A 21,121-nucleotide genomic window follows, 5' to 3' on the forward strand; every position below is an offset into this window, starting at 1 on the left:
ACTTCACTTGTACGTACGATTTTATGACTCACATATATTTAACTGCAACTCTTTTATCGGTTGGCTACATAGGATCACTTTTAGTTTATTTTCTTCCAATGGGTGCAATAACATAATTTATGAAACCAAGTAATTCTCTTATATTTTGTAAAAATAAACAATCTTTGAAATGCTCAATCAAGAACAATAGCACACTATGCCTACAAATATAGTTGATCAGTTTTGGTCATTGCATTTCAGGTTGGGAATTTATCGTAGTACTTCCTAAAGATGGTCATTCTAATAGTTAAGGCTTATATCTGACAAGATGTCACTATGTTATTAGTGATGGTCGTGTTTCTTAGCCTTGATGCTGCCTTTTCTAACTATGTTGCCGTTGATGTTTTGTTGAAGGTCTAGAGAAAGTGTTTGGACTAAAGCACACAACAATTACTCTATTTCCCTTGCTGATGAAGCTGAACTAGTTAGAATGGCTTCTAATGGAAGAAGTATCTTGGAATTTTGTTAATTTTAGGGATCAGATGCTCAACTGTCTAACAAATTTGCTTGTGGGATGTTCAATCCATTCACAAATTGACCGTTTCTTGTCTAGAAGATAAAACCAGCAAAGTTGGTATATAGCCTTCATTCATAGGCATGCTATAGGTGCAATGCAACTATAACAAGTACTCATCAGTTTCCTTGTAAGTACATGACAACATTTTGTTTTTGGGGGCAACTAAGTAAATGATGTTCTTTATCAAGTTTATTGGTGCAACTAAATAGCACATGGTTGATCACGGCAAATTGTGTTTTTCATTTGTTGCTTTGGTACGATTTTCTATACTTAGCACTTTTTGGGAAAAGTAGATTGTCACACCCCATACCGGCTAGTACTCTAATGAGCCCAATCTGACGCGAGGGTGCAAGTGCAACATCAACCATTAACCTTTACCTTTAATTCAAGTTCTAACAATTAAGTTAATCAACAGACACTTTATTGATAACACAAAATCTAACGTTCTTACAACACAACGAAAGTCTCAAAAAAGCAGATAAACAATACAATGAACTAAATATTCACATAAGCTGCAACTACACCCAACACGCTACCCTAAGCGAGGGTACAACGTACACGACGATCAATAGTGGATATCTACAATACCTGCAAAACTGGATTCCAAAACAGAAGCCGAAAGTGTTTATGAGACATAGATTCAATTCCATATTAAATGTACAGCTAAAAGATAATCTCAACTTGTCAACAGTTGTCAAAAAATTTAAAGCAACGCCGGGCACACAGTCAATAATTTAAGGCATAATAGCCTTTTGGCACAAAGCCAATCACTGGGCACTAAGCCAACATTTAAGTTCAATTTAATATAGAACAACATCTATGAATCAAACACTCACCTCGTGCTCCAAAAGAAAGTACAACTTATGGTTTCGGTACTCCTTGATTCACCGACTCGTCATCTATCCACAAGCCAAACAATTTAGTATATAAATACTTGAAAGGCTTAACAAATGTATTACCAATATCTTGCATCAACTCAACTACATAACAATTGTCAAACATAAGTAAGTTCACCAATTCACACCCAAAACCAAGAATCTCACAAAATACACACTATCTAGCAGAACAGTTGGTTGAATTCTGATCGTGATATTCTATAAGTTTAGAGTTAGATTTCGAGACCACAACCATTTGAAAGTAGACTCTCAAAATATCAATCTCAATATTAAATTTTGCCCTAATCAGAGTCCGAATGACCAAGATATGCTCAACTAAAGTTACACAACATAAATATGAGGTTACAGTTTCTGCAAGACAGTCCGTGTTCGAGAATTCATTAAAAATTGTCTACTCAATATTTTTCAATGATTCTAATGCCAAAACATCACCAACTGATCAATGTTTAAGACCCCATGAGAACCCATGGTCAGTAAACACATTTAACTTCGACAAAGTTTATGAGAAACGCAGCTCCAAAAGTTGCCCAGATTCCCAAAATCACCAAACCATTAACTTTAAATCAAAAACTGATTTCACCTACGGATAATTGAGGCACAATCCTTACATAATCAAAAAGATATATGAGTCTAGTTTAAAAAACAAGAAATGGTTTATAAAACCAATATCCATGCTAGGAGATATGACCGTTTCCTCAAGACATGTCATTGTTGTCTGCACATACACGAATCTGAGAGTAGTTTGGTGCTACACAAATCTGAGAGCAGTTTTGTAACATCCTCTCAACTTTAGGTACTTAAGTGTTCTTTTTATAACTTAAAGGGGTGGAGTGCAAATATTCTAAATGCATGTGTGTGATGGCCTCTCTTATTAACACCTATTATATACATAAAGTTTAAAAAAAAAAAAAAAGAAAACCCAAGGGAAGAGGATTTCTCATCTACGTTAGGAAGAGAGAGAGATATATATATATAGAAGAGAGGGAATCAAGGACCAACATCAATGAGGTACTTTCTTCTCTTTCCTTGATACTTCATGAACTTGAAACAGCTAGGTATTCTCGTGTTCTTGAATTGGATTATTCTAGGGTTTTGAGTAAAGTGGGTTTAGGTATCCTAAAATCAAAATTAGGAGTTGGAATTCTATACCGGGTTAGGAAGCTCCTAACTAACTCTTAATATGATGGAAATTGCTTATATGTGCTAAAATAATAGCTTGTAAGTGCTGAAACAAGATTTAAGTTGTTGAATCTGTTAATAGGTTACTGGAAACTACTATATAGATGTTGAAATCGCCTCTGTAGTTGCTGGAAATCACCTTTAAGTGTAGGAATTTGGTTTAACAGGATTGAAATATGAATTATAGGTGCTGTAAATGAGTATTAATTGCTGAAAATTGTTGATTTTCCTAAAAATATGCCTTAAAGTGCTACAATATGCATTATAGTTGCTGAAAATATAAGTTTGATGCCGAATTTAACTAAATTAGATGTTGCGTTGCTGAGAATTCGTTAAAGAGGGAAGTTGGAACTTGTAGTGGCAATTGGTGTGATTGTTTAATCTTTGTTATTAGAATTTAGATTTTGTGCTCATATGAATGGATTAAATGTTGTGGCACCGCGACTCCACGTAAGAAGTGAGCTTGTGTTGATTTTCCTTTTTGTTGGAGACCGAGGTGAGTGTTCGACCCATAGATGTTCTTCAATTGAATTGAACTCGTGATATTGAATTGTGACTTCATGTCGATGAGCAACAACGGCCAAGGGCCGAACTTTGTGTCGTGTCTCTAACTTCGTGTCGAGTTAGTGACTTCGCGTTGGATTAGTGACTTCGTGTCGATTATTTGCTTATGCTTAATTAATAGTGAACTTAGATTTATTATTTTTATTGAACAACATGCATGTCTCATATACACTCCTGGAACTTGTTTGGGGTTCCAGTTTTGCAGGTAAAGGTCGGTGTCCACTATAGGTCGCGTTTTGTGTTTGTAGCTCGCTTGAGAAGCTCGTAGTTGAGGCCTGCGGGAGTCTTGCCTCTCAGCCCGTAGATGATATTTGCCTAGTTTTGGATATTAGTTGGTTATCTAAAGTTTATTTCTTGACAAACTTCCTCTGTAGTTTGTAAATGACAGTTATTTTGAGATAGAAATAAAATGTGGCTGTTGAACTTCAGTTTTTAGTTATTCTTGGAATTGCTAGTAGTTGTTTGTTTGGTTGTTGTTGCATGTCGTGTCGGGATAGGCTGATGAGGTGCTATTCCAAAATGGGGTGTTATAAGTTTGGTGCGTGATTTTTATCTTTTTCCACACTTCATATAAAATTCTAAAAATTTTACAGCATAACCTAAACACATAGAGGCATCTCCAGTAAAAATAACAGAAAAAAACATGATCAACACATTGATGAGAAAAATTCGTCAAATACATGACAGATTCAACTTTGCTCAAACCCAACTTTGCACAACCATAAGATATACGAATTTTCTAAGATAAAACCCAACTCCAACTTCTAACACCCTCTCTCATGAACCCCATTTAGTGTATACTAGATGGAGAACATGAGACCTAGCATGAGAAACATGAAATTCAGTACTTAAAGAGATGAAAATTACCTAATTAAGCTTCAATTCAAGGCTAGTAAAATCTCCTCTAGTTTTTCCCCTTTTTCTTCTTCTTCATCTTCTTCTTCTTCTTCCTCTCTCTCTCTCTCTCTCTCTCTCTCTCTCTCTCTCTCTCTCGTAGAACAAAATCTCCCCTCTTGGGTTTCTTTGTTTTTTTTATGAGACACACACACACACACACGACACATATGCACAACACTATGGAAAATTCACACTTTGGCCCTTTAAGTTATTAAATGTAACATTAAAGTACCTTAAATAGCGGATCAAAAAAAAAAGTACCTCAAATATAAAGGGTGTTACACCCTCCCCCTCTTAGGAAATTTTGTCCTCGAAATTACTTACCAAGTTCAAACAAATGTGGATAGCTCTTTCACATAGATTCCTCCGTCTCCCATGTAGCTTCGCTTTTCGAATGATTACGCCATTGAACTTTCACCAACGACATTACTTTTGAATGAAAAACACGCTGCCCTCGCTCCAAAATCCGAATCGGTTCCTCCACATAGGTCAAGTTCTCCTTTAATTCCATTGATTCTGTATTATTTAAAACATGTGTCGAATCCGGCATATATTTTCTCGACATGGAATACATCATGCAACCGTGCCAATTCTGCCGGCAAAGCTAATCGATAAGCTGTTGCCCTTACTCTTCTGATAATCTCATATGGCCCAATGTACCTCGATGCCAATTTCTTCTTTCCTTTAAAACGAACGACCCCTTTCCATGGCGATACACGAATGAACACAGGTCACTTACCTCAAATTTTAAATCTTTCCTTCCTTTGTCAGCATAGCTCTTTTGACAATCTTGTGCAATTTTTAAACGCTTCCTTATAATTTGAACTCCATCAATGGTTTATTTTACCATTTCATGACCTAGCATCCGATCCTTGCCCGATTGCTCCATTTGCCGTGCCAACATTTGTCTCTCACCCACATCGTTCCATATAAAGCCTCATACGGTGGCATGCTAATCCTATTGTGATAGCTATTATTATAGGCAAACTCAATCAACGACAAATATTCATCCCAGCTGCCCCTAAAATCAAGAACACATGCCCTCAGCATATTCTCCAAAGTCTGAATAGTCCGTTCAGATTGCCCGTCAGTCTGAGGATGGAAAGCTGTACTAAATTTCAGTGAAGTACCCATAGTTTGCTGCAAACTCACCCAAAATCTAGAAGTAAACTTCGGATCCCTGTCACTAATAATAGACATAGGCGCTCTATGCAATCTAATAATTCCATTGACATAAATTCAAGCATACTTATCTGTAGAGTACGTAGTCTTGACAGGTAGGAAATGAGCCATTTTCGTCAATCGATCCACAATAACCCAAATCGAATCATAACCTCCCTGAGAACGCGGTAGCCCTGTCACAAAATCCATTGTCACATGTTCCCATTTCCATTCCGGTATAGGAAGATTCTGCACAAACCCGTCAATCTTTGATGTTCAACTTTCACTCGCTGACATGTCAAGCAACTAGCCACAAATTCTGCAATCTCTCTTTTCATGCCAACCCACCAATAAAACTCCCTCAAGTCATAGTACAACTTTGTACTTCCTGGATGCATGGCATAGGCTGAATTGTGTGCGTCCTCCAAGATTTCTCTTTTTAGAGTTGCATCATCCAAAACACACATTCTATGTCTATACAAAAGCATACCATCATCTCGAATATTGAATTCAAAAGTCTTACCTTCAACTACCTTCTTTCTGATTCTTCCATATATGAATCATCACGCTGTCTATCTCGAATATTGTCCACAAATAAAGGCCGAACACTGAATCGTGCCAACAAAACATCATTGTTATTCAAAAAGAACTCCATACCCATTTGTTTCAGCTTAGTAAAATTTATAACTCTCGAACACTAGATATAAGCCATTCTCGCCGCTGTCTTTCGACTCAAAGCATCGGCAACCACATTTGCTTTCCCTAAATGATAGTGAATAAAACAATCATAATCTTTAATTAATTCCATCCACCTCCTCTGCCTCAAGTTCAACTCCTTCTGTGTAAATAAATACTTAAGACTTTGATGATCAGAATAGATTTCACAAGTCACTCCATACAAGTAATGCCTCCATAACTTTAAGTGCAAATACAACAGCCGCTAGCTCCAAATCGTGCGTAAGATAATTATGTTCATGATTTTTCAACTACCTCAAAGCAAAAGTAATAACCTTACCCCGTTGCATAAGAACACAACTCAAACCTTGATGAGAAGCATCAATGTAAATCACCATGTCCTCAATACCCATCGGAATAGTCAATACCGGCGTAGATACCAACTGAGTCTTCCTGAAAACTGTCTTCACATTCATTAGACCACACAAACTTGACATCTTTCCTAGTCAATTTAGTCATAGGCAAGGCAATAGAATAAAAATCCTAAATAAATCTCCGATAATATCCTGCTAAACCAAGGAAACTTTAGATTTCAGAAACATTAGTCAGCCTTTCTCAATTCACTACTACCTCCACCTTCTTTGGATCCATACAAATGTCATCTCTAGAGATCATATGACCCAAAAATGCAACACTTTCAAGCCAGAATTCGCACTTGCTCAATTTACCATACAATCGTTTATCAAAACGCAATGTTTGCAATATAATTCTCAAATGTTGTTCATGATCTTCCTTAGTTCGAGAATAGATAGGAATATCATCAATAAACACAATAACGAACAAAGCTAGATACAGCTGAAACACCATATTTATAAGATCCATAAATACTGCTGAAGCATTAGTCACTCCGAAAGGCATAACAAGAAACTCATTATGGTCATACCTCGTTTGAAAAGCCGTTTTGGAGACATTATTGTCCTCTACCTTAACCTGATGGTATCCTGATCTTAAATCAATTTTTGAAAAGATGGTCGCTCCCTCCAACTAATCAAACAAATCATCAATTCTAGGCAATGGATACTTATTCCGTATTGTTACCTTGTTCAACTGCCTGTAATCAATGCACATACACATAGTACCATCTTTTTTCTTCACAAAAAAACCAGTGCACCCCACGGTGAGATACTCGATCGATTAAACCCTTTGTTAAGTAAGTCTTTCAATTGAATTTTCAATTCTAGCAACTCAGCTGGCGCCATTCGATACTATTGAATAGAAGTAGGATTTATTCACAGTATCAATTCAATAGTAAATTTCACTTCCCAATCAGGCACAATTTTCGGTAACTCATCTGGAAAGACATCCAGAAACTCCCTCACAATCGGTATATCCGATAACTACAACGGTTTCTTCTCCGTGTCAACAACATAGGCCAAATACCCCTGACATCTCTTCCTCAATATACTCACAGCTTTAAGAGCAGATAACATACCGATTACAGAAGTCTGCCTATCACCACATAATATAAGTTCCGACTCACCCCATATTTTAAAAACAACTTCTCTATTAAAGCAATCTAAAGATGCATGATATGTAGATAAGAAATCCATTCCAAGAAGAACATCAAAATTGGACATTACTAAAGAAATCAAATCAACTTCTAGATTTCTACCACCCACACTCACCACACATGTGGGGAAAGATACCTCAATTATCACCACTTCTCCAATGGGAGTAGATATTGCCAAAGCAGTGTCTAATAACACATAATGCTTATTTAAATGCACATTAAACAAGTTCAACACAAAAGAATGTGTAGAACCAAGATCAATTAAAATTTGTGCATCAACACCACAAACCATAAGAGTACCTGTCACCACATTTGGAGTTGCCTGAACATTTTGCCGTATCATGTCGAACACTTTCCCTGGTGTTGTAGGCCCACCTGTTCCACCACCCCGGCCAACAGACCCACCAAAACTCATTCCACGGCCAACCGGAACACTGCCACTAGAAAATGCACTTGAAGCTTGCGGTTTCGTGCAATAAGTTGCAATATGCCCAATTTCTCCATATTTAAACCCTTTTCTTGATTCTGGACAATCTCTCATGCGATGATCGGGCAATCCACAGCGGTAACACTGGAAAGGAGCCCCACGTCCACTTGAACTACTCCCCCTGCCCAAACTTGGCTTACTTGCCTCATACCCTTGACTGCTTTGTTATTTACCCTCACTTTGACCTTTAAAATGTTGAAATTGCTTAAACCGAAAAAAACCTTTGCCTTAGATACAAGGTTCGAGAAAACCCCAAGCGTAGGGCTAGATCGTCCATAGCATATTTTTCGGAAGTCCGGGATCGTACCCACAGAGAATCGAATATAGCTTAAATCGGATTGAAGGCTTTATATGGTGGATTGTGGCGTTTAAGACGGCCAACTTGGTTTTGCTTTAGAAGATGGAAAATTAAGGCAAAAGACTAGAAAAGTAGTTAAGGAACTTAAAAGAGGCAAGTCTAGGGATCATCTATCCCTTGACAAAAGCCGTTACCAGTTCTCGAATATAACTCAAGTGAGAGTCACGACCGTGCGCTCACACTTGGAAGAATTAGCTTTAAAAGACTACATTTAACAAAAGATGTGATTAACCAGAATTAAATCAACCTATTTTTGCTAATGTATCTAACACGTAGGAGGCCACGAGCCCTTAATACATCGCGTGCCAAGACCACTTGACTAAACAACATACTAAGGAGTTAACACCCCTCACTTAGACCAAAATGGCTAGGTTAACCCAATTCCGAAAACCATGATTTTAAGCCCTAGGGTTTCGAGAACCAAATAACAACCTAAGTCCTCGGGAAAGATTACCCCGAGACTTAGCCAAACGACTACTCACATATAGCTAAAGCACAAAAGAAAGCATAAAAATGAGACATAATTTTTAACTGATGAAATCGAAAATAAACTTGATATTAAGAAAGATCCAAGCCGTACGAACAACTTTAATAAACGAGAAAACGATAAACGACAAAGACTTACTTGAGTTCTAAGGAAATTACACTTGAAAAGCTTAAAGAGCTTTAATAAAGTTCTAAAGTTAAAAGACTTAAAGGCTAATAAAGAACTACATACAAAAGGAGAGAGATGGAGCCCCTATTTATACAAAATGGGTTTCTCTCTCATAAAATATCTAAAAATATCCTAGAAAAGGCAACTATTCCATAAGTGGAAAGTCCAAAAAGCAACAAATATCTGGCCGAAAGCTCATGGTATCGATATAGTTTAAGCAAAGTATCGATACCACGCTCCTAAGTTAAAAAGGGTCATTTCCCCGTAACGCTCCCGTATTGATACGGGTTAAGGCCGTATCGATACAACATTCTCCGCTTTCCAAGAAAACTAATGCCTGTCGATACAAAATAGGGCTGTATCGATACGTGTAGCTTATCTCCAGGTCTTCAGGCCAGCCTCCAAGACTTGGCACCCGACGGCTCACTGGCTTACCCCAACGCCTCACGCCTTAGCTTTTAGGTCCTGCTGGCAGAAGTTCCACCGGGCGTGGGTACTTGAACTTTCTTGGGAATTAGCCTCATGATCAAAATACGCCTTTTAAGGACGTTTTACCTAAAACACTCAACAAACTACCTTACGAGCAATATTGAATAAAAACGACAAATTATAACTAATAACGCTACTAACTGACGGACTTAAGCACCACGATCAAGCAATCTTAGGTGCTTATCACTCTGATACCATTTGTAATGCCCCGATATTTTAAATGAATACTGGTAGCATTTATTATTATTTTTCAAAAAAGATTTCTTTAGTCAACCAAATATACACGAATGTACCAACATAGGAATTTCTTTATTTCAACCCAAATTGAAAATATTAAGCTTTTATTCAAAGGTAACATTGGTTTGACAAGCATTGGGCTGACTTCTCTTGGAAGATACTGAATCGAAAAAAAAAATACTTATTTAACCAAAACAAAATCTGGCATTTTATTGAAATAACTTCAAAGCAACTCTAGTCTTGATACAGATCCCAACCATACTCGATTTCCGCCCCTAGTATTCCTCCTATGTCAAATCGCTTCACCATTGAATCCTGCACACTCTGGCAAATTAATCGCCGAAGCAACCGATTTATCAGGATACAAACGTATCCGTGAGTGATAATTCATTCAGTAGAATAATCCTAACATTACCAATCCCTTACTTTACAGCTAAGCAGCTTTATCACAATTCATATGAAAATAATAGAACAATAAGTAAATCTATTAGCAAGCCTTTAAATTACTTTCTTTTTCTTTTTTTATTGAATCTCACATTTCATAAACATTCCTGCACCATAGTAGCCATCACATTTTGAGCTCAGAATTTCGTTGAACATATTTAAACATCTTGCTACCTTCAATATCATGAGATACTAGTAGACTATCCTCACAATTCTACGTCCACCAAGCTGCCCTCAATACCTGAGATCCTGCCAGGCTACCCTTAAGTTCCTGCTTGGCCAACCTCACAATTCTAGGTCCATTAGGCTACCCTCAAGGTCCTACTAGGCTGCCCTCAATACTTGACGTCCTACCAAGCTACCCCTGAGGTCCTGCTTGGCCACCCTCACAATTCTAGGTGCATCAGACTGCCCTCAAGGTCCTGCTAGCCTACCCTCAATACCTAAGGTCCTGCTAGGCTACCTCTAAGATTCTGCTGGGCCACCCTAGCTACACCAGGTCTTTCAAGCTGCCCTCAAGGTCCTACCAAGCTACCCCCGATCAATACGGGGTCCTGTCAGGCTACCCCCGAGGTCATGCAAAGCCCACAACTTTCATCTATTTTTCCTTTTCCAATAAACATAGAAATGTCTACATAATTTCTCATTGAAACCACCAAGCGAATCTAAGTTCGATCCAACAAATACAACAATCATGAATCCATAAACATGATTGATTGTTCCAAAATCAATAGTCGTTGAAGTTTACCAAACGGCCGTCAAATTCAATTATTTATTAACCGGACTACAACTAAAGATTTGCATAGTATAGTGAGGAAGTCTAAGTCGATCCACAGGGAGTTCGAATATAGCTTGTTCGGATTGTAGATGTAAGGGTTTCTGGCATTTAGGCGGCCAACTTTTAGTTTTCCTTTGAAAGGTGAGAAATACCCTTCTGGAAAAGACTAGAAATGAATTTTAACTAAGAATTAAAAGCGGCAAGGCAATGGAGTTACTAACGCCCGTAACTTAAGCCATCTAACAATTCTCAATGAAAACACGGTTGAATCGCACGGCATAGGCTATCAACTGGAAGATTTAGCTATGAAAATGGTTAGACTTGAAATAGAGCTTGAATAACAAGCAAGTTCTAAGGTACTCTTGACAAACACGAGGCATGACATTGCTTCGGAACCATGTGAGCAAGCACATGATCACCTGAGATTAACAACGCCAAGACTTGCATTCAAACTAAATATCAAGGTCAAAAACTAGAAGCATGGTTTGGAAAGCGAGCAAGTTCTTCGATTCTTTTGGCAAACACGAGGCGAGACATAGCTCACGGAACCATATGTGCAAGCATATGATCACCGAAGGTTACAATCGACAAGTTTTGTTACATAAAAGGCGAACCACTCACATTTCCAAACCAAACCTCAAGTCTTAAGTTGAGAAAGGCAAGATTAACGTGAGTCACGCGACGTTATTCACCCCATGGCCAAGCCTTATCGACTACTCACACATAGTAGGAAGATGAAGCATGCTAGAAAAATAAGACATAAGATTTAACCGACAAATTCAAAAACAAACTTGATATCATAAAAGATCTAAAGCATACGAACAACTTTAATAAACGAGAAATTAATATAAGACGAATACTTACTTGAGTTCTAAGAAAATTAACTAAGAAAGCTTGAGAGCATCAACAATGGAGAACCTAGAGTAAAAACTAACCTAAGCTAACTACTCTTTCCTAGGAGAGAGGAGAGGGATATTTATACAAAAACCAACTTCCTCTCTCAAAATATCTTAAAAGGTTACTACAAGTAGCAAGTTTCCAAATATGGAAGGTTGAAAAACTGTGAAAAGCTGCCAGTAAGCAATCTGTATCCATACAACCAAAACGGTTGTATGGATACCGAGATGTTAAGCCTGTGTTGGAAATTCTCCGTAGAGGAGCTGTATGGATACAGCCAAAACGGTGTATGGATACGCAGGAAGCTGTCCAAAATATAAGGCCACCGTATGGATACAACCAAAACGGTTGTATGGATACAGCCTTGTTAACTGCAGAAATGGCCTCTAGCTTCAAAACTTGGCACCCGACGCTTCCGAACTTCACCCGATGCTTCGTATCTTGCTCATTAGAGAACAGTGGCACTTTCCACTTGGTCTTGGAAGCTCGGACTCCCTCGAGGCATGTCCATAGTGTTTAAATGCGCCTTATTTATACGAATTACCTGAAATACACAAAAACCTACCTTACGTGCAATATCGCATAAAAACGACAACATATATGTACAAACACAACATACTAGAGGACTTAAGCACCAAGAATATGCATTATTGGGTGCTTATCAATGATACATTTATATGTGAAAGCCAACATAGCAATTGATATTGTGCGAATAAGTAATCCCTTAGTATTTTATGACTAGGCCGATGCCCATACATTACTAAATGTGCGAGCAATTTTATTAACAAGTGAATTAATTTAACTTTGTTAATGTTATTAACAAAACAAATCATGATTTCCTCACATTACAATAACAAAAGGACAAAACTTGTTATAGTCCGAAATTCTAAAGTAAGAAACACAGGGATTAAGGTTAATATGTTATTAATACATTTGGGTCGAAACATGATCGGTTAATAAACTAAAGACTAATAGTAATAAGTCATTAGTTCTTTTGGGCCGAAATCATATGTTAAATAACCTAAGGGTTTAACTGTAATAAAAGTATGTTTTTGTCAAAATCATAACCTTCATGTGCAGTGGGTATCGAAAAAATAGGGGAGAAAGACCTCCGCGACTCTAGAATCGTTTTCTTTCACTCCGGAACATTCGAAACCAATACGTAAACATTTATTATACTTAGGAGAGAGTAGGGGAAGCATTTTATCTACCTCGAATTCAGTCAGGAAGCGAGAAGCAGGTTCTGGATGGTTTCAAAAAATTTGGAGGAGACGACAGAGCACGGTCTGACTTCGGTGATTGGAACTAGGTTCTGTGATGCCGAGGCACGAGTTAGAAGATTCGTAGGTCGAATTGGTGTTCGAAGTGTGGGATCGTGACCCTTTTCATTTTCTCTCTCTAGCTTTTCACCATGGACGAATTTCCTTTCTCATTTCCTTCTCTTCTACTGTTGGCAGTGGTGGTGTTTTTATTTTTATTTTTTTATGGGGAAAGGAGCAGTGTATTTAGGCCTCGTTTGATAACAGTGGTAGATGGGTGGGATTCGTAAGGAGATGGGATTGGAATTGGGATTGATAATGAGAATGGATTAGTAATGAGTATGTTTGTTTGAGATGGGATTGGATGATAGGATTATTAATATCATGTTTGTTTGAGATGAGATTAGATGATGGGATTGGATTGATAGAAGGAATTGGTAATAAGAAGGGATTGATAATGAGAATGGGTTGGGATCGGACTATTAATACCATCTCCCCCGGGGTATTCCTAATACCCCCATTTTGGGGGATTCGTAATCCCATCGACTTAGCAATCCCCCTAACTTTGTGAAACCAAACAAAGTATTAGGAAACCCATTACCTTCATAATCCAATCCTATCTTCCAAAACTTTTATCAAACGGGGCCTTATAAGGGGAGGTGCAGAGAAGAGTGGGGTGCAAGAAATGGGGTAGAGGAGGTGGCTGCTGAAAAATGGGAAAAGGGGGATGGTTCGCTTGGGGAGGAAGGACTAGAGAGAGAGAGAGAAAGGGGACAGAAAAATGAAAGAGATGGTTGAGAGAGGAGGAGATAAGGCTAGGAGCACATTTGGTGGTGGAAAAATTATACAGTACATATGGCACAAGTTATAAATACATATATACACATTTGCACAATTAAAGGATTAATTTAATACAAATACTAATCACAATTACCAATAAATTATATTTTGAAATCACATGAATAGTTAGTAAAATAATTAGTTAATAAAATTTGGAATAATATATATATATATATATATATATATATATATATATATATATATATTGAACTATAATTTTTTCTTTTATTCGAAAAAAATAGGGCCAAAAATCCAGGTCGTTACAATCTATCCCCCTTAAAACAATTTCGTCCTCAAAATTAGGGCGTTTGCTCTGTTACAATTAGTTGGCACATCTGTTGCTTTCTGATTGCTTCTTCTTCCCAGGATTTTGGAATGAGACTTGGTAACTATCCTAGCAACTTGTATTGTCATGTCGGTCACCCAGTCGCCATGAATGGTGGATCCGTCTATCTCCCTTAAATTTGGGACACGTTATGTCTGAAGAGTAAGCGATCAGTGTCTTCTGATAGAGTCTTATGACGGCAAAGTGAGTGAGTAGTCAATTTCTTATGAAATTGACATTTGCAGTTGACCCTTTCTTTGACTCAAAGGTCGCAGGACAACATGGATCGCTTACTTGTCATATAAGACTCACTGTTATTCTGCTCTCCTAATGGTGAAGCTCAATTCATAATTTCTAGTCCCAATCAGTTAACATAGGTAGCAAATATAAAAGCGTGTGGTGCTCTGAAACTGAATAAGGCTTGAATTTATGCGCTATATTATTATAAGGTTACCTCGAATTGCCCTAAGATCATATTGTTCGTAATCTCTTTGATATGCGAATATCCTGCCTCCAGATGACTACCAGATGACTAACTAGGCTTTGCTGGGCCATTTCTTGTACCAAGTTTTGGTTTTGGGGGGAAGGTTGTTGTTGCTGATTCCATCCACTTCGTGGTTGCCTTTGACCTCGTTGTTGATTTCCAAAATCGATTGGTGTTACAAGTGCTTGTTGTACCCCATTTCTGAAACTTCTAGATCCATTTAGTTGAGGACAGGCGAACTTGAAATGGCCTTCCTGATTGCAGTGGTAGCATCTGCCTCCTTGGTCATGATTCTTGCCTTGTTCTTGATTTGAGCTTTTCCAATGTTGGTTGGCTTGTTGTGGGAGTTGGTTGTTCTGAGTGTAGGGTTTGGGTATGATGACCCCTTATCATTGTTGCGGATTGGTCCTCCAGTTGTTGGTATTGCTTTCTTCTGCTCACGTCTTGTCTTAAAATCCAAACTTTCTCTTTCCATCTTAAGTGCGCATTGCACCACCTGTGAATAGGTGGGGAGTGTTTATGCCACAACTGCTCGGCGTATCTCATTGAGTCCCCATTCAAACTTCCTCGCCTTATCATCATTTGTTGGTATGATAGTTGTGGCATGATGAGACAGCTTCTCGAATCGCGCAGCATACTGGGAGACTGTCTTTTCACCCTGTTCAAGGTTCATGAACTCTTGAACCATTACCTGTTTGATTAGGGCAGGAAAGTACTTATCAATGAAGATTTCTTCAAACCTCTCCCAAGTCAATGTCTCTGTAGCATGTGTACTCTTCATTAGTTTCCACCAATGTTGCGCTTCTCCTTGCATTTGGTAGGTGGCTAGAGCGATGCGATTGCCATCTCCGCGGATGTCTAGAACTTCATGGATCTTCTTGATTTTTTCCAACCAGGATTCCGCATCAACGGGGTTCGGTTCTCCTCGAAAGTACGGTGGGCGGCGTTTACAAAATTCACTCAATGCCTGACTCCTAGTCAGAGGGCCTCGTGGTACATGTGTGGCCTATTGTTGATGTTGAGGATTGGCGGCGGCGGCAATAAATGCTTGCATGAGTTGAAACAGGTATTGCACTCCGATTTGTCTGTTCGACTGTGGACCTTCATTTTGTCCATTGTTTTTACCATTATTTTGGTTGTTGTTTTCGTCCGAACCGTTTCTCATTTCTTCCATCTAAAATTTATAAACTTGAGTTACGGTGTCGATAAGCCGTGTTGGCGATCACTAGTAGTAGCTGAATGGTTTTGTTGATTTCAGGTGCACGAGCATTAACGTTGGCATGACCTCAGGACTCGCGCAAGCATTCTTGTCAATGTAGGCAACATTGTTGTTGGCATCAAGACCATGCGTATTGTCCTTGCTGTTGGAGTCGACAAAATGACCGTAGAGAATAACGTCATTGACCTTTGTACCAATCTTGTAACGACTACCCCACGAAGTAAGGTTTAGGGTTTCCAAGGTTTCTAACTATCATGTTAACAAATCAGTTTCGTGACAAGGATTTTGAAGTTACAAGAATAAGTAATATTACTATTGTTATTATGTATATATATACATATTTTTAACGATTCATAATAATGAAATGTCACCCCTTTTTTTAATATTAAATAAATAATAGCAAACTAGTCACATATCAATACAGGGAACGTCATATAGATCGGACACATACCATTTACAATTAGCCTTGCTGTTAGTCAAACAAGTAAAGCCTATGTTTTTTCACGGTACTCTCCCAAAATCTAGGTCAGGTGACGACTTGAATTGTACTTATAGTTTAGAATTAAAATAGGTAACAACTACAATTAGTAACTTAGGTTTACGCTCTCGGAAGTGATCTACCCCATCTACCCAAGGCCGAGAGTTGAACGTATGCTCTGATACCATTTGTAACGCCCCGCTATTTTCTAAAAATAAACTCCATAATACACTGTATTTCAAACACTTCTAGGCCCCTATTTTTTCCATAAATAAATTACATCACCAAAATAAACTTAAGCCGCCTTCTAAATAATTTTCTAGATGCTCCAAAATTATAAACTCTTCCAAGACCTCTCCGAATTAATCCTTATATGCTCCGATTCAATTTCCACTAATCCGGCTCCACACCTGAAAAAGAAAATTATCCGGGAAGTATACGATACAACAGAATAACAAAGCTCATGTTCAAGTGCAATCAATAAGCGATAATCGACCACCTAGTCGAAGCAACAATCACAAGGACCGCATACCATGTTCTCCTTAGTATATGACCAGTGACCCTTTCCCAATACCTTCCTCACCGAGTCATCCTCGACCCATCCTGGATATTGGATAGGCTATTGGTGCATGAGTGCACTCGATCCTTGTACTAAACAGTTCTATAGTACTCAACCAATAACATCATATTCGATACCAATTATTCCACTTTCCAATGATATCCACAAGATTGAACAAATATCACGAGATAATCAAAAGGAGTACAAAAATGAGAGTGAAGAAAGGACTCCGAAAGTGGAAATCATATCGTATACTCCCCGGATCATCTTAAATATGTCTGGCCATTTTGTCCATGAATCAATGCCTTAAAATATTTTTTCACATTTGGACTAAATACACCACTAGCCCACCAATATCCACCATCCAAGACATTACTATCTATTTATAAAATACACTCATAAGCTATATTTTTTTTCCTCTTCTCTTTCTCCCTCCCTTGCCGAATTTCCTCTCTCTCATTTCTCTTTCTCTAAAACACTACAATTGGAAGCACACGAGTGGTGTGGTGTGTGAGGGGAAGGAGGCTTGCCTATTTATACTAGTAAGAAGAAGAATCTAGATCATAGCTAGAAAATTAAATCAAATTTAGATCATAATCTTATAATATCTAAACATAATCTTATATAATCTAATCATTTCTTATAGAATCTAATAATATCTAACAAAATCTATATAATATCTAGCAAAATCTATATAATATCTAATAGAATCCAATCCAATCTTATCCTAATCATTTATAATAAAATCCAATATAATCTTGTCCTAATCATATCTAATAAAATCCAATCTAATCTTATCCTAGATTTTTAGGATTATGAAGTAGGGCTAGGGTTTCCTAGAAAGTCTAGGTTTAGATTTATCAATTAACAAAATCAATTATATCTACAAAAATACTTCAATAAAATTTTAATTTTATTCGGAAAAAAATATTGGCCCGAGATTCGGGTCATTACAACATTTGTTTATTTAGTTATTATATACTTATTTTTTAAACTTCATTTGTATGGTTGATTATCAAAGGATGTCAATTTAAATATGGGATTTGCGTGACCATGACCATTCAGAAGATAGCAAATTGAATAGGGAATTGCAAGTCGATTTTTTCATTTCATATTAAGGCTTTGCATTAGAGAAAATACATTTTCTGTATGGGTTAATTTTTGAAACATGATAGCCTATTATTTAACTCTCAAAGTTATTGTTATTTAAAATTAGCCATGGGAATAAAAATAAAGAAGTTTCTCATAAGTGTCTTTTCCCAACAAATGAACCACTAAACTTTAGTTTTCCTGCAAAAAAAAATTGTCAAATGAACACTCACTGGAAAATAGATTTCTTTTTCCTTTACTTCATTTTACTTAACTTTTCCTGAGAATAACTTTCCGATACAACTTTCCTAACAACTGAACGGAGCCTTAGGAGTCGATGGGCATAGCTTTACTAAATAAATAAAATGCAAGCTAGATACTGGGAGAATGCTGTCACATAGAGCAAGAAAACCAACACCATCAACGGTGGAATTGAATTAGAAATTTAAATTCGGTCAAATACAATTTCCTGAGTTTATATTGTGTCAAAAAGTATAGGGCTTTGCCAATGGGCTTGTAGCCCAGTTGGGTTCGAGCCCCACTGTGGGCGATTTGTGGGTTCAGAGCTATGGATAGCTTCTGAACTCCCTGTAGACTAATGGCTTGTTTGATAAAACTGAAAGCTGAAAAATTAAGTACTGAAAGCTGAGTAGTGGTGGTGGTGGTGGTGGTGGTGGTGGCGGCGGCGGTTGTGGTGGTGGTGGTGTAGTGGTGGTTGTTGTGGTTGAGTGATGAAGATGGTGGTGGATTGGTGGTGGTGGTGGTGGTTGAATGCAAGCATATAAAAATTCAGCCAGAATTAAGTAGCTCAAAGCTACTTAATTTTTATGAACTTTTTATACTATATTTTAAGTGACACTTAATCTGTTAAATAATGTAAAATGTGGTTATCAAACTACTTAATCACTTATTACTTTTCAATTTTAAGTGCTGAATATGGGATATCAAACAACCCCTTAGACTCACTAATTTCACCCACTAACCCCCGCTGATGTATACAATATTAACAAAAAAAAAACATACGGCTTTTTGGTCACCATTTTTAGTTTTAATAAATGTTCTCATCTTTTTTTCTATTAAAAGATATTCTCAATATTTGTCATTTTTTATTTTTTCCCCTTTGATGTTGAATGCATTATTGAAAAACTTCAAAAATAGAACTGCTTCTTTATTGCTTTAATGGGCTTTTTTAGTTGATACCATTAATGTTTTTTAGTCATTTAATATCCCCATTGAATATGAACCAAAATAGTAAAAAATATATATTAAACAAAAAAACCAACAAAAATGTTCCACAATCCTCAAAAGTACTACATTTTTTCTATAGAATTTCATCTACTACAATAAAGCAAATGAAATTATTCACTCAAAACCTTTAATAGAGTTCTAATTAGAACCAATTGAATGTGAAGTAACATAGATTTATTTTATGTTATTTAATATATGGGATAAGCTTATTTTGAAATACTTTTTGTTGTTTTGAATTTCTTAAAGCAAAACGTATAGGGCCCCATTTCGTAACCTTGTCTAGGGCACCAAAAGTCTCAGGGCTAACTTTGCACTTTGTTTTGAGTTTCACATGAATGTGTATTGTGCAGAAATTAGTTGTGGCAACACGCAATGGCATCTAATAATTTGTTCTACTACTGGGAAAAATAACATAGAAAGACATCATTTCAAATCCTACTTTACAAATTCTCCTATCTACAACAAATATGACTTTTAATCTCTATTATAAAATAGAAGGATGTGGGGACAAGTTGTTGCAACGGCTCAGATTTGTATTATAAAACAGAAGGGTGTGGGGACAAGTTGTTGCAACGGCTCAAATTTGGTTGATCCAATGGTTGATGTGTGCTCTTCAACTCTCTTAAGAAAGTGCCCACAATCTTTCAAATATTTCACAAAAATGACATCTCTTCTTTTTACCCAGCAGCTTATGTCGATTGGGTCCCCCCCCCGGCGCCTCTCTCTCTCTCTCTCTCTCTCTCTCTCTCTCTCTCTCTCTCTCTCTCTCTCTCCTGTCATCTCTCGAATTCCGACCGAGGTCTACAAATCCCGTCAGAAGCTAGGGCAAGAAATATTTTTTTGATTATCAAAAAAAAGAAGAAACATTCTTTTGGAATTTTTAATTATTTCCGGCGAAGCTGGTTGAAGAAAGTTGTGTAAAAGTTAGGCCAAGAAAGTTCCGTGAAAGCAAAGGTAATGGGTTTAACAAAGAAACCATTTTTTGAAAGCCGTGTGAAACATTTTTTGGGGATTTTTTTTGAGAGTTTTTGGTGTCTGTTTCTTTCCAGGGTGCAAGTAGTATTTAAATTTCAATCTAGCTGCTGTTTCGGGTGGAATTTGTGCCTGTTCCGAATGTTCAAGAAATTTGGGTGATTTTTTGGTGTGGGTGGGTGTGTTGTTAAATGTTACACATAATCAAGTTTTGTTATTTTGACTCCTCTCGACGTTCCGTTTTGAATGATAGTTTAGTAGTGTAGTCCACGCGCTAGATCCATGTGTTTTCAAATCCTTCTTTTTCTTTTTCCTGTTATCATGGGGGTAGTGCCCGGGGGGGGGGGAGTAATGCCGTAGGCACGAGTAAGCACTATACCTCTAGTGATCGCTTACACTGAGGTATTTCAACCAGGCTCAACCAAAGCCTGAAGCTTTTTTCGATAGCCTGTTTTTTTCTCGTGGTCCGAACTAATTTTTTCTACACCTTATATGGTTAATTTATGGTGTTTGATAACTATTAGTGATTAAAGTTACATTGAGATTTTTGATTTCTGGATTCTAATATGTTCTTTCATTTTTGCAAATGGGTTTAATGTATGTGGTGGGGGATTCATTATAGTGCTATTTTAATTTTATTACTTGGTATTTTCTGAGATTCCATAAGCAAATTAATAGTTATTTGTAGCTAGCTTAAAAGTTTAGTTGGGGGAGTGCCGTAAGCACGGGTAATTCTCTTTCGTGCCACTAAGAAAATGATCACATATTACACATTAATGAATTGATTTAGTGTTTGAGCCACTAA

Source organism: Rhododendron vialii, chromosome 3a (assembly GCF_030253575.1).
Source record: "Rhododendron vialii isolate Sample 1 chromosome 3a, ASM3025357v1".
NCBI lineage: Eukaryota > Viridiplantae > Streptophyta > Magnoliopsida > Ericales > Ericaceae > Rhododendron > Rhododendron vialii.